Source organism: Mytilus galloprovincialis, chromosome 11 (assembly GCF_965363235.1).
Source record: "Mytilus galloprovincialis chromosome 11, xbMytGall1.hap1.1, whole genome shotgun sequence".
Taxonomy (NCBI): domain Eukaryota; kingdom Metazoa; phylum Mollusca; class Bivalvia; order Mytilida; family Mytilidae; genus Mytilus; species Mytilus galloprovincialis.
The window spans coordinates 19172909-19189487 of record NC_134848.1 but is presented as its reverse complement, the minus strand read 5'-3'; the positions used below and the strand labels follow the sequence as shown (position 1 = coordinate 19189487).

The window sequence follows — 16579 nt, the reverse complement described above, 5'->3', positions numbered from 1 at the left end:
CTCCCCCGAAAGGCCCGATTTAGGATTAAGAAATTTATTAATTTACAAAGGGTAAAACGAATGTAAAATTGTTTTTAAAAGCTTCAAAAATAAAGAAAACTATATTAAATATGTTTATTTAATAAAAATAATCAATTTCGACAAACTTCAAATGTCTGATGATGAAAATAGTAGGATTTCAAATATATCCTTCACAGTGCCCAATTTTTTGTCGGTTTGTCACCTCTTAATCATTAATGTCATTAACTATTGAACAGATTGTTTAACTGACGTGTCAGAAAAATAACATCTTTTGTAGTACATTATAATTTTACATAATATAGATTAACATAGGGCTTAACCTTGAAGTAAATACAATATTTTTTTTTTATTTAGAATTTATAATGAAGACAAATGGTCAGTTTATCGAATAAAGATTTCAAGGAAATGTCAATCTAAAAATTTATAGGGCGATTTGAAGACAATTTATTATATTGTCAGCATAACATAACTAATTCTGTTGCAGAAACGACGGTCGAAGTACATATCTATTTCTTAAGGCTTTTTATTTTACAATATTATCTTGATTTATGACTTATACTCTTGAATCGACAGATAATGTGAGTATTGTGCATTTAACAAATGCTATTTTCTGTATAGTTGACATTGTTGAGAGATAAATTTTCACTTAAAAAATGAACTTTTTCGCCGAATTGTTTTATGTCAAAATGCATAATAATGATACCATTGATATTATTTATATCAATGATAATGATCATGTACAAAACACGTTTGAATATTACGTTAATATAACAGAAGAAAAGATTACTATTAAGCCAAGTATTTGAAATGTTTTGGTATTTTTTGGACATTTTTATACATATCTGTAATAACTACTAACTATTATAATTTGATATATATTTTAATACAGTGTTATTTATTTCTGATTCATCAACTTCACAATTGGACATCGGTATGTATGCACTATTAAAGTTGACCTCTAATTCATTTATGAAAAAATGAATTGTATAATAAATTCAAATATTAAGGGTTTTAAAAATCAATTTCGTGATATAATTTATATTTTTCTTTTTTCATCTTGAAGATGCGAGACATTCAATTTTAAATTTTAATCTGTCAAGTTATAGTTCTCAATCAGTCGTCATAAGTAATAAGATAATTGTTTTTATGTTAATTTGTTATATCGATTTGATTCCTTCAACTTTGATTAAAATATACAATTTCTAATTGCATATGCACAATATGTCTATCAGCTTCTACAACATACATTAAATAGCTACAATTCTTTTAACAGGTGGACGCTGAGGCGGTTCCTTAGATATAACAGTTAATAAGAGATAACTAACATAGGTAAATTTTTGAAAACAAAATCTGTCATATTTTATTTTAGTCTTTAATTTGTCTTCACTTCTTTTTCTCCTTTTTTTGTATTTTACAAACTTTTCATCTTTTCGCACCTATATTTTCAAAATCATGTAATATGATTCACTTTCTTGATTTCATAATCTCTCATACTTTAAAGATATTTATACAAAAATCATTTCTATTAATTTTTCGTAAATATAACACTGTATACATTAAGTGTGTCATAATTGTTTTTTTCTAGAATGACATCAATTAATAAAAAAATTGAAATACTAAAAAATATGAGGATCTTTATGTTGAAAAGAAAAGCAAAACATAATTATTTGATCTCAGATTAACCTTCCCATAGGGAGTTGGAATCTTAGTATCTAATAATTTCTGAATTAATCAATTGAGAATTTAAGAAATACATGTTATGAATCATGTTAGTACAGATGCTGACTATACTCACATAGAAGGCAGGGTTAATCTACACGAATCATAAGTAAACATAGTTACAACTCTAATATGACGTTAAATAAGAAACTCTCGTTTGTTTGTATCTTTCTAAGAATGTTATCATACTGTATTTATGGCACATTGTAACGTTTCATTTTTCATAAAAAGAGGGGCGAAAGGCGACCTCTGAAAAAAAGAAGTCACAGGAAAGTATCAAATACATTTGATGATTTTCGGTCATGTTGTATTGTTTTTCAAATTATATTTAAGTTATAACTCCCAAAAAATATTGCATTGAAGAAATTTAAACTGTATTAAAAGGGATATGTGATATATAACAGTGAGAAGTTAAACTAATTGCAGTTGAGGGAATAACATTTAGTTTCAAAAGTTGTGTCGACATGTTAAGCATTTCCTTCTACGAATACATTACCCGACATTAATTTCTTAGCTATTAACAACATCGATACTTGGTAAAATATCAATGTCTTAAATCACACTGTTTCAATGTGTTCTGTTTTATCTGTTTTTATGCTATTATATAAACAAAAGTTATACTGTTATGGTTATGTGCGGGCTGTGGAAAAGTAAAGGTTTAAGGAAAAGTTTGAACCCTTGAAGTGAAAGAAGGATAGAAATACATATGATAATAAACCTATGTTAGTTCATTTGCCGCACTTGTTTTTTTACCTGAAAATACATATAAACCACTGAGATAAAAAAATTCTTTAAACAATCAAACTTTAACATATCTGAACGCCGTTGGATGCATATTGCAAAAAGGCTTGGTACAAAATACGTGGGGATGATGTAAGAGGCAAGTTTATGATATAAGAGGCGAGTTTATCAATCTTACAAAAAGTACTTGATTCGTTAACCTCTGCGGTCTAGAATATCTGACAGTGAACGATGTGCGTGTATGTGCTTTCAAACACGAGAATCATCCATTCATAAATTATTTTTATGATAAATTGAAGTCGTATAAACTTCATTAATATCATATTTCTTTATTTAGAATTTACTGATACAAATTATGTTTAACATAGACGTCTGTAAAATAATACAATGTCTGTCATTCTCAAACTATTTCTTATTTAATTTAACGAATTCTGTTTTTGACAGCTTTTGCTATATTATTATCCTTTTTGGTTTTGTAAATAAACTTTTGATTTTCAAATATTTTGATTTCGAGCATGAGTGAAGAGACATATTGTCGGAATGCGCAAAAATTAATTGCCAAAAACGGTGTAAATATAATGGAATTTGATGCGACTGTCATAGAGGCTAGAGGTTTAGCGCTATAATAAACGCAACACATATGATCTTAAAGGTAAACATTTATCAAATGGCACCACATCTACAATTAAAGAATGCATTTTGATGTGAATTTGAAGCGACTGTCAAACAAGAGAGAAGTTATAAAACCAGGTTCAATCCACCATTTTCTACATTTGAAAATGCCTGTACCAAGTCAAGAACATGACAGTTATCCATTCGTTTGATGTGTTTTATCATTTGATTTTGCCATTTGATTAGGGACTTTCCGTTTTTAATTTTCCTTGGAGTTCAGTATTTTTGTGATTTTACTTTTTCCAAACAAGTTCTAAATGCCAATTCCTCAATAGCAAAAGATAGAGTAAGTGTTCGTTACTAATTTATTTTCTTTCATAACATAATTAGCATAGGCGGATTTAGGGGGGGGGGCAGGGGGCCCGGGCCCCCCTTTTTAGGAAAAAATTTGGTTGCTTATATAGGAAATCACTGAAGCGTGACTGGAGCGGGCCCCCTCTTAGGTCAGTCAGTGGGCCCCCACTTATGAAAATTTCTGGATCCGCCACTGATTAGATTGAATAATGTGTATTAGATTTTTAAACAAAAAAAAACATATAGGTTACACACAAAAACATCACCATAATTAAATTGTAATCAGTTAAAAGTTCTTATAGGCCCGATTCATTATGATAAAACCAAAGAGGCACAGACCATTAACCATAATCAAAGTCAGTGTTCAACTTAAATGACGAATATTCTTCGATTCAATAAGCGAGGTAAATTCTGGGTAGTGTTTTCATTCATTCACAATTCTAATCAAATTGTCAATCAGTTAATAAATGCTGTTACCTGTTTTTCGTTGGCAAACAGTTATAATTTCGTATCAAGCTATATCTTTTCCTTATTTGTTTTTTTTTAGAAAAAAAAAGCATTTAAGTTTAAAGTTTCCTGGTTAGTGCCTGAAAATAATATAAACTACTCTACTTATGTTTTCATTGAAGAGGAAATGAAAATGTTATAGACGAAATACCAAAGAAAGAAAAGGACTGGTATCATGATATATTGTGAGATATCGGTATGATTTTGCAATTAAAAGTACAATCATTTCAAGGAATCTTTTTTTTTTACTTGAACTTAAATGAAAGGATTTTGTCGTTATTTGATATGTATTTATTTTCTAAAAAGTGGAAGAGTCGCCGATTATAGAGGACTATGAAAAAAGTAAAATAAAAAAATACCGAAAATTTAAAACGGAAAGTCCCTAAGCAAATAGCAAAACCAAAAGCTCAAACACATAAAACAAATGGATAACAACTGTCATATTCAAGACATTATGTTTAAGGGTTTAGCGCCAGCCGGTATATTTGTTTCTGAAAAGCAGTAAATATTTCAATGATAAAAGAATTCCTTACTATTGATATCAATCTAAAATTTTTACTATATAAGAAATATAAGTGTTCCTTGTATTGAAGTTTGCAAATATGATAAAATATGGCCTTAGCATAAGATTGACTTGTATGGTCTTTCTTTTCATATAACCTTTTATAAAAGATAAGAATCAGGAATTAAAAGGAAAAACAGGAAAACGGAATAATAAAACTTTTCAGAGATGTACCGAAAATTTGTAGGATATAGTTGTTTGTACACTTTCACGTCTTAGTGCTACAACTGAAAAAGGTTAAAATGAAGATCAGTGCAACATAAGTACTTTCCATACATTTCGCTTGCAGTAAATCCAGTATTGTTCCATTGCATTTAGGATAATTCAGCAAGTCCTTGATTTATTTGGGGAAATAAAAGCTGTTGACTAATATATGTTTGACTGAATAGGTCTTAAATGACTGCAAGGGAAGTTGAAATACCGTTAAATTCAGCCTGAAAAACTGATCATAGCATACAAAGTTGGTCTTCATAGACCTGTTTAGTCAAAAACGATTTACAAATGTGAAGTCCATCTTTTTAGTTTATCAATCTTTACAGTAACATACACCAATAAATTTCGTTTTCTCATACACCATTTTACGAGATCTCTAATTCTTGCAAATACCTCGTTGCACTTTAAACAGGTCAATCGAAGTTCATTGACCCGCTAAATAGGAATCGATCATTTATGATATATATTGCACGTGGTATTTACACGTTGTTTGTCTTATCTAAAGCTGCATACATGTACTTTATATCGTAAAATGATACAGGTGATTGATTCACGGGGATCATTCTGAACATCTACATATTCCGGCGAGGGTAGAACAAAAAATCTGCGAAAGCAACTTTTCAGATCTAGCATTGTTGAATTAATGTTTAGACGAGTTGTATATATACATTATATAGATAATATATATATATATATATATAAAGCATCTTGGCCAAGCGTTTTAAATATTTAAAATGTAACTACAGAGATGATAAATATCATATTACTCGATATTTGGTGGTGGAATCTGTTTCTCTACTGATTTTAAAACAATACACAGGCAATCTTATTTCTTCTTTTCGATTGGTCTGCAAACAGGTGTGTTCTTTCTATGTGACGTCATCAGGCATGGTCACCTTTTTCGTGCCGTCGCAATAGGAAATTCAGAGGAAAGCAAGAAAAGTCGACGCCATAATCGGATTTTAACCAATGAAGAACTGAGATCAAACGAACCACACTTGATTAAATTCTTTTATACAATGTGTGCAGAAAGAGATAAATTGTCGAAAAATTAGAGATATATAAATAAATAATAATGAAATTAAATATTGAATAATGAAAAAAAACCTAGTTATTCCTCGAAAGGAGTTAACAAAAGACAACAAAATTAAATAAATTATATGCTTTATCTTCTTATACTAATTGTCTCTGTCTTTGTGTTCAACCGTACAATTTTGATCAGTTTTTACATTTCTTGCATTTTATAAATCAATCTTATTTAAATAAGAGATATGTTCGGCTCATGCATAAATTGAGGGTATTTCAAAATTTCACTATAATGGAGTGACACAAACACGTAATATTTTCAGTCTCCGAACCGATAAAAAAAATCAGTTCAAGTAACAAATATTTAGCGAAAACACAAAATTTATTCACCTATCAGTACCAAGCAATTATCAAGGTATTCACGGTAATTTTAAAACAAATTGACCTTTAACATTAATCTTTATAAATGTGAATTAATGTGATTGATCCACGATGTAGGGTCTTAAATAATCCAATTTCCCCTAGTTTTTACAAGTAGAAAGTAAAAATGTAGTTTTATATTAAAACTGATTATTCTAATTCTTCTTTTCTGCCAAACTAAATATGTTTAAAAAAAAATATTATCATAAGCTGCTCATTCATAAATAGTATATCCACTATTTTTAGTTTTTATACTATCCACCTATTAAATATGTAAATAATAGATTTAAATAAATTTGTTATTTCATATATTTGTATTCGTTATTTTTATTTTTAGTTTCCTCTAAATGTGTTAAAAAAACTGTTAATCACACGACACGCAGTTTTTAAAAAAACTGTAGCTCTCCTAATTATTCCTGATGAAAATTCACCTTTAATCTGTATAAATGTTGATTCAAAGTATAGTTTTATATTTATTTTTTCTTATTTATCTTTTCAGGTAAATGAGTAAAACCACCCTGTTTATCCCAAACACTTTATTCCTAAAAAAAACCCTTCATCCCCTTTAAAAAAGAGAGACGAAAGATACCAAAGGGACAGTCAAACCCATAAATAAAAAATAAGCTGACAACGCCATGGCTAAAAAAGAAAAAGACAAAGACAAACAATAGTGCACAAGACACAACATAAAAACACAAAGACTGTAAAAGATTCGCCTATAATAAATGTAAATAACAATTCTAGATATAGTGTTTATTAAACCTAGTTTTCTTCTTTTTCTTTTCAGTTCCATCTTAATATGCAAAAGTGTAAGAACAAAAACTTCATTCATAAAAAAGTCCATTTTCTGTCCTTACTGTTGCTAGTTCTTTTATAATATATAAAACATATATGTTTTTCATATATTTTGTATATCGGTTTTTCTTATTTTGCCAAATACCTAAAAATAATATTTTATCACAAGCAATTCATCTATAATGTATTTAAATTTGTATTTTGATTACAGTTTTATATCTATGTTGCTTTTTCTTTTCAGCTTAACATGTAAAAGAGACACTTTGTATCTTAAGCAATTCATTTGTTTAAGACTTTATCACGAAATGAAGAATTAGAACACCATGCAAGATGCATTGACAATGTATAATCTTATATCATTTTTATGTTTGTATGAATTACCAAATTCCATCAACCGCATTACTTTCATGTCCTAAAGGTGTAATTTATCCTTTTTCTGTTGAAATTTGCATATAATTCTGATATATTGTTTAGAATTATTACATCAATTATACATTAAGATTTTTTGTTTGTTTGCCATGAAAATGTAAAGCAAATGAAGTTAGTCTGCAAGTTCTTAGATATATAATGTACATACGTACCAGAAAATGAAATAAAAAACAAAAATACCGAACTCCGAGGAAAATTCTAAACAGAAATTACAAATTACAAAATCAAAAGCTCGAACACATCAAAGGAATGAATAACAACCGTCATTTTCCTGACTTGGTACAGGCATTTTCTTATTTAGAAAATAGTAAAATAAACCTTTTTTCAGCTATCCAACCTCTGACGTGTATGCCAGTAGCATAAAATTCCACCATATTGACAACGATGTGTGAACAAAACAAACAAACATAATAGGTAAAAATGTCAAAAAAGGGATACTGCAGTTAACTTCGTATTATAGTCTTACATTGTCACTGGGCTTCTAAAATGTCGTATATGACATTTTTGGCTAAATAGTTATCAAAGGTACCAGGATTATACAGGATTAAACTACGTTTTGACACCAATGGTCTGGGCGGGAGGAAATCTTTGGTTTTACAAAATAGCATACAGTTAGACCAATCAAAATGTATGAAATAAGATTTATTACAAAACTGCCAATGTCAGTTGTTTGTAAAGTTTGCTTCCAAAATGTTGTATGAAAACTTGAAAATCGTTATAGAATGGCTTTGGGAAAAAAATTGTACATTTCTTTATTTCTGTGAAAATAATTTAAGTTCCTGGATAATCAAGAAATGTCATTTTTTTTTTATTTCACTGCTATTTACAAAAATGTTCAAGTTCACATACGACATTTTGGAAGCATGCATTTTGCCAAAATTTTCAAAGCTTGTTTGTGAGATATTTTTTTCTTGAAAAATTTGTAACTTATAACATTTTAAAAGCCCAGCGACGAAATAGTTTGCTGATTTACATTTATCTCTGATCGCCAAAGTCCTGAAATCTGATGTAGCTTCTCATTTAATATATACAAAGTTACACATGCAATTGTTTCAGGAAAACGTTTTTTTTCTAAAAGCAGTTTGATAGTTTAAAATACTTTAACAATCTTTCCAATTAAATGGTATTTAATGATCGAAATTAGATGGTATCAAGATAATCCAGCTAAACATAGTATTAAATGATCGAGAATAAACGGGATCAACTCTATCGGATTAAAATGGAATCAACATGATTAAAAAAACAAACTAACAATTTGATCAGGATATTATGGGAAAAACTCGATGGTAATATTATATTAACAACTGGATGGACATATTATGGTAACAACTAGATAAAATGGGTTAAACTGGATCGAAATAAATTGATATCAACAGGACTAATGATCAAAACATGGACAACACCACAATTATTGCGAATTCAATAACAAACGTTACATGCATATTTGATTTTTTTTATTTCCCAAATGTATATCCACAGCCTAATATATTTATATGATACATGTTTATAATCACTAAGGATGAATGTTTCGGTACACAAAATATTTATCCAGGTTTGGCACAATAGTTTGGAATTTTTCTTCGCCTCTTATTTCCAAGACTCTTCAACTTCTTGGTTTTGTAATTGACTTGTCAGGTAAAATATTTTCAAAAGAGTACCACTGATTAGCTTATGAACACAAAATGCACGTATAGCCTACTAAATTAAGAATTTGGTTTATTCACTTTACCTATGACATTTTAAAAGAATAGAAAACGCAAGACTAGTCAATTTGAGAACTCAGTAGACAAAATCCGAGGGATCACCTGTGTTCTGGAAATGGTAGTCTTATTAAATATGTATTCTTCTGACGTTTCAGTCTCGTTGAAATCTCTCTCTAGGATTATTTCTAAAATGTGTGATACAAGTGGAAAATGTCAATGAATTTAACAAATGTTATAATCAAACTTAACTCTTTGAAAAAATTGGGAATTTCCAATTAGTAGTTTTTGAGTAATCAGTTTTTCAAATTTTATTACCAATCAAGTTAGTTTTTTTAGCCAAAATTTTGTGAAAATGGGTGCGGGATACAAAAAATGATTTACCAGAAACATGTACATCCCATATCCTTTTTTCTTTTCAAATGCTTAGATATGTATTTTTTCAATCATTAATAACAAAGAAATTGAAAGAAAAATGCAATTTGTACTTAAAACGGCGAAAAATCACAGATTTACAAAATTGACAACATGGTAAATTTGACACAATAAAGGCATCAAAATATAATAAAACTTTCTTATATTAACACCTACCTATAGATTTTTAATTAAAATTTCTTCAGATTGGTCCCCTTCATCTTTTATGAAAGTACGACAAAAAGTTTAATTATGGAAATGTGATTTTTTTCATGATTATAGCCCCAAAATAGGTAAAAACTGATGAAAAATGGGAAAATCATCAGAATTGGGTATTTTGAAAGGGTCGGAGCAAAAAAAGAAGTGCACCACCATATGATATTTTTCTTTACAAATTATTTTTTTTACAGTCATATAAACCCAAAAAAAAACAGGTTTAGAAAAAGAGTTTAATTCTATAAATGTTTGGCTCCTCAGAGGTGTACATCCTTAAGTACTTTTACTAAGCATCACGAAGTGGGATTTGTGTTCATGTTGTGCAGTTTATAATTTTCTATGTTGTATTTTTTTTAATTGTACTGTTTTCATTTTTTGCATAGACGTTGTCAGTTTATTTCGACTATAAGTTTGAATGTGCTTTTGGTGTCATTTGCCTCTCTTCGTTTGTACCAAATATGGAATATAACAGTTGTTTTCTATTCGCTTGATGTGTTTGGCCTTTTAATTTTGCCATTTGATAAGGGACTTTCCGATTTTATTTTTTCTTAAATTTCGGTATGTTTGTGATATTACAATTTGCTTCAGCATATCTGCACTTATAGTTACTAATAATAGTAAGCCTGAGTACCAAGAAAGAACTTCCAATTTTCGGCACAAAAACTGGCGATTTGTTCATAGCCGCTCTTTGAAAGTGAGTTAATACTCGCGGTGTCTAAAATATCTTCACAGAACGACTCAAATCGTTTTGAATTGTCAAATAACTTACAATTGCTTGATTTTGTCTGGTTTGCAATTTCGTTAATTAAGGAAGATAAACAAAAAAGAATGTACATGTACGTTAAACGAAATCTTTACTGATTCTGTTGATGACTATCTGTTTGCAAAAGTATTAAATATTCCAAATAGTAAGGATTTTCTTATCCCAGGCATAGATTACCTTAACTTTATTTGGCAAAACTTTTTGGAATTTTTGGGTCCACAATGCTCTTAAACTTTATACTTTTTTGCTTAACATCTATTTTGATCTGAGCGTCACGGGCGAGTTGTGTGTAGACGAAACGCACATAAGCGTATAAAATTACAGCCTGGTACCTGTGGTAATTATTTTCACACATTAAATCAGAATTTACAGCTGTACAACAGCAATAAACTATGTATACTTTTTATAAGTTACATAATCTATCAATGTTGTGACGTATTCAAAGTAACACTTCTAAGAAGTTGTGTACTAAAAATGAAAATAAAATATGCGTCCGACGCACTTTTTTGCACTTGACTTCCCTAGGAACGCACAAAGACAAATATTTGGAAAATCCTGACTTAGGACAGGTGCAATACCCGTTGAAGATATTTCATGAACTAGGTTATGTTTACTAAAATTGTCAATATTTTTTTACTTGAAAATGTGATTTGTTTGATATAGATTTTGATGCATGCTTTATTCATGAAACTCGGCATAATGTATCCCAAACCCAACCAAACAAGAAATAAAGTATCCCGAACTCAACCAAACAAGTTCATGAAACTCGGCTTAAAGTATCCCGAACTCAACCAAACAAGTTCATGAAACTCGGCTTAAAGTATCCCGAACTCAACCAAACAAGTTCAAGAAACTCGGCTTAAAGTATCCCGAACTAAAAAAACAAGAAGTATCCCGAACTCAACCAAACAAGAAATATTTTGCAGTTGAAACACACGACTGGCGTTCAAAATTATAAGCCTGGCAAGTTTGTCTAGTGTACCCCATCATCTCTAACTGTGTACTTTATAATTATTCTTTAGTTTTCTATGTTGTGTCATGTGTGCTGTTGTTTGTTTGTCTTTTTCATTTTTAGCCATGGTGTTGTCAGTTTGTTTTAGATTTATGAGTTTGACTGTCCTTTTGGTATCTTTCGTCCCTATTTTATAACCTTCTCGGTTTTCTGGAGAATGAAGCATCGAAAGATTAGTTTAGTAGAAGAGAAAAAATACCATTTATAACAAAATCATCTATAATAATAGCTATATAAAGTAAAAACTACAGTAAGCTGTAACTATTCATCTGACTTGAAATATGAATTTAGTTATAAGTGTGTCTGTCAATTATCCATCACAATATGACATTGCGTTCATTGAGGTTTGCTTTGCATATATTTGCTTATAAATTGCATGATTGTTTTATTTTTATTGATAAAAAACGAAAAAGATCATATTCAAGGGCATAAAGGTTATGAACAGTCTATCAACTACATTTAGCCTTGAAATAAAGTAAAACAAAATAAAGTAACACCGCAGGGGCAATCGAAATGGTATCTGATTGGGGTTTTCAAAATTGAAAATAATAGACCAAAAGATAAAGAATAAATGACAAAAATGATAAAAAAAAATAGACAAAACAATTTACAAAATGCAGAATTACAGGATAACAACATCGTAATAGAGGTTGATAGATAGAACAATAACACAAGTGTAAAATTGAAAAAAGTTTAATAGAACTGATATGACCCTCATTGAATACCAAAGATAGACAGACATGACAAACATAAATTGAAGAACAAAATCCAATAGAAAGGTTCTTTTTCATGCAACATACGGGTATCTGCCTAATTGCTTAGAGGAGTTGTAGCGTAAGTTTAAGTTCAAGAGCATTAGACAACAATCATCTAAGGGCAATGGGGAAAAGATGAAAACAACGTCGGCCTTACAAAATGATCTAAACCAATATTGAATTATAGTTTGCCATGTTTTGGAAAACTTGAACCGAGATTTTCCATTTTTTTATATCTGTTTTCTTGTATGTATTGTTTAACAAAAGACAAAAAAAAAAAAAAAAAAAAAACACAAAGGAATATACTAACACATATGCATGTTATTAAATGAAAAGATCGAACTCATCAAACGAATAGAAAACAACTGTCATAATCCTGACTTGATATAGGCATTTCCTTATGTAGAAAACTATTGATTAAACCTGGTTTTATACCTAGCTAAACTTCTCACTTGTATGATAGTCGCATAAAATTCCATTATACCCTTGACAACAATATATGAACAATATAGCTGACATAATAGGTAAAAATGTCAAAATAGTGGTATATTTTTTGTATGCATATTTTTCAAGTGATCCAGGTAGGAAGTTACTCTGATTTACTGAATTGACCAAATTTGTGAATTCCTGTTATCATTATGATGATTAGTAGAAATAGAGAACTAGTACAAAGAGACCTTAATCATTCAAATTCCTCTGAAGTCGACTTTGCCTGAGGAAGTTTTAATAGTAGTCATGACATTTAACCCTAGCATTGATCAAAGCAGATGTATCGACATAATGATAGTAAATCAAAATCAATGCACTTAAAATCCTGTCTTTTACGCATTTGTAATACGAGTGACCTGAATTGGAAAGCCTTAAAATCTTGCGAAATATGTTTTTTTAATCGAAAAGTCGGAAGATATCACGTTGTACACAACCGCATCGTTATCAAAGCAAATGTGTAATTTGATCTATATCAACCGTTTAGACCTAGTCAAATAAGAATTAATAATCGAGGAGTACATTGTTCAAAGTTTATGCTTCCAAAAACGCTATTCTGGATTTATTAGCAATTAGAAAGCTAAAGACGCATTAGATCCGAAAAAGTAGATAAGCAGTATGAGACCCCAAACTCATAATCTACATGCAACTAGTGAGCCTATCAGTTCCATGTGTTTATTGCGCGATGTTGTTGGTAATGTTTCGTTGTCGAAGGTTTTATTTAGGTGTAGGTTGCTGGTCTGATTTTTCGAAATGACCAATATTTATTGGAATGCCTTTTTTATGATGCATTAGTAAAAACAAATTGATTAGTACATATGTATGTACTAAACAAGCAATGGGGTCTTAATCATACAAATTCATTTGAATTTGACTTTGCTTGAGATAGTTTTAAAAGTAGTCATGACATCTAACCCTAGCATTGATCATAGTAGATTGATCGATACAGAACAAAGTAAATCAAAATCAATGCTCTAAATGTGCTGTCTTTTACGCATTTAAGAATGCCCGAAATTAGGAAAAATTGAAAATTATGCCATTTGACCTTGAAAATTGTGTCATGTTTCTCTTTAGATCAGGAAAGTATGACGTTATCTTGTCACAAACGACTGTATCATTCTGAATCAAATTTATAATTCAATGAACATCAACCGTTAAAATCATGTCAAAATCAAAAACAAAGGAGGACAAAAAGGTCATCAGGAAATTGTAGTTAGCCTACCTTTGGGCTATCTTTACTAAAGGGATATTATGCAATGATTTTGATTTCATTTTAATTATTGTGTTCAGATAATAAAATATTTCAATGTTTCATCACAGACGAATAAAGCGAAATTATCTATACTTCGATTTTAAAATATAGTTGAAAAATATTCTTGATGACTTTTAATGTCCTAAACCATCCAAATAGGCAAATGCGGTATGGGCTTTGCTCATTGTTGAAGCCGTACGGTGACCTATAGTTGTTAATGTCTGTGTCATTTTGGTCTTTTGTGGATAGTTGTCTCATTGGCAATCATACCACATCTTCTTTTTTTATATATTGTGGTTGGAATACAGTGAAACAAATCACAGACATTTAGTATACATTACTGTCAAAAAGATAAGGATCTAATTTTCCCCTACAACTGAAACGTTGGCAGTTAAAAAAATTATGAGAAATAACCTATATGAAAATGAGAGTTATAAATTTTATCATACAAGTTCGTCAATTAAAGTAAACCGAAGACATACATTTCATATACCATTGAAAAGTAAAACAATGTAAATACCGAACCACACAGAAAAGTCAAAACGGATTCACGTTGTTTAATACACGTTACCTAAAGTCAATAATTATTGTTAGAATATAGACAATATTTACATGATTAAACGTTACATCATTATCATTGTCTATATCTCACCATTGCAAACAGTTTTTATAGGAACGCTAATTAATGAGTTCCATCTATTAGGACTTTATATCCTTTTTATTGACTATGGTAATTGTTTAACCATTTATGGCATACTTTTTAACCTTGTAGTAACGTAAAGAAGTGAACGTCCTGTTTTACGACTGTGAACTTAATTTTATACGGTTGTTTGGGATTGTTTTGCTCAGTCTCGGATTTGTAGTATTTAGTACACTGTTGTTTTTTTCTGTTTCCCTTTTGTCTGTTTTCGTCGATTTTTTTGTTTGGTATCTTCTTTAATTGACTTTTAAAAAACTGATATTTACTTCGGCCGGTGGTCTCAGTGAATATCAGTTTTTCAAAAGTCAATAAAACCACACATTTACCTCATCAAAAGACAGTAATTGTATGATATTTCAACAAACAGTTCGGTATTACAAGGTTATGTTTTTCTCTGACTGTTTATGACGTCTTTACACTATTTCCATTGATGTAGGATGTATATTGATTGATAATTTATTCACAGACGCATGTTTTTTTAAGTTGTTGATGGCTTTGAAATAGCTCTCGGTAACTGGCAGTAATCTCAGATCTGTACCTTTTTGTCTTTTTGCTGTCGGGATGTACAAGTTCTCGGCAACGTCCATTCTGTGTTTTTGTTAGATGTATTGTTATTTGTAGCCATCTGATGAGTTAAGCTTTTTCAACTGAATTTCATAGTTCGTGCATATGTTGTACTATTTTACCACTGCTTCAGGTTAGGGGATGGTTTGGATCCTGCTAACATGTTTAACCCCGCCAAATGATGTATGTATGTGTCTGTCTTAAGTCGGGAATATGTAATTAAGCGGTTGTCTTCTGTTGCTGTGTTAGATATTTGTTTTTCGTTAATTTTTTGTGCATAAATTTGGCCGTTAATATTCTTGTTTGAATTGTTAAAACATTTGTCATTTCGGGGCTTTTTATATTTGACTATGGGTTATGGGTTTTGCTTATTTTAAAGGTCGTACAGTGACCTATAGTTGTTTATTTTTGTGTCATTTGTTCTCTTGTGTAGAGTTGTCTCATTGACAATCATTCCACATCTTCGTTTTTGTATATATACATTGTTTTAAAATCAACAAGTTTTTCAGTGTGATTAAAAATTCGTAAATCAGCAACCAAATAGGCCAAATAAACCAATGACTCGTTAACAAAAAAACAGAGGGAAAATGGATAACAGAATAAATTTTATTAATGTAATTGATAGATTTTTTTTTAGCAAAAACATCAAAAGTAATACATAACCTTAAGGTTAGCAAACGTGTTATTAATGATGGACCCTTTGTAAGTATTATCAATTACACTAACTTTGTAATAATAATGAAGAAATACGATAAAACAATGTACATGGTGTTTATTAAGACAAAACTTTACAATCATTCATTTGGAATACAGATACTCATGATGTATCATATAGCACAGGGAATGTTTACTGCTGATTACTGAGACATACTGAAAAAAGCATTAAACATATATATTGTATTTATATTATTGTATATATATATGTATGTATAAGTTTTGCCGATTTGATGCTATATTACACACTTTTAACACAAGTTGCCTCCCTTTTGGGAATTGTAGACTGGTTCTTAACTGGACGAAATGGGCTCCTGATCATGAAGCATTATAACATGAAAGTGATTTAAAGTCGTTCGCACTGATATCAATGGAAAACCTATTATTAATGTCAAAAATGCAAAACTTAACTAAAGATTAAGTTATAAAGATTTGAAAAACTTGAAGATTACACACGTTATACATAGGTATAATTGTTCCGTTTAGCTAGCTTAAACATTGTAAATGACAGCGTATATCTCTCCTAGGAGCAGCAACTAAATCCAAATGTATCTTAAACCAAAAATCACAAAATTACCTAATAAATACTTATGTGCGAGAGCTA

General features: G+C 29.9%; 1 long non-coding RNA gene across 2 annotated transcripts; it reads left to right on the top strand.

Annotated features, from left to right (window-relative positions):
- The first annotated feature begins 515 nt into the window (after nt 1-515).
- LOC143051803 (uncharacterized) lies at nt 516-7515 on the top strand. Of its 2 annotated transcripts, XR_012970908.1 has the most exons (4): nt 516-599; nt 1295-1350; nt 6675-6902; nt 7212-7515. It is a non-coding gene; the product is annotated as an uncharacterized LOC143051803 (long non-coding RNA). The 2 variants fall into 2 exon arrangements; XR_012970909.1 differs by lacking the exon at nt 6675-6902.
- The last annotated feature ends 9064 nt before the right edge of the window (nt 7516-16579 follow it).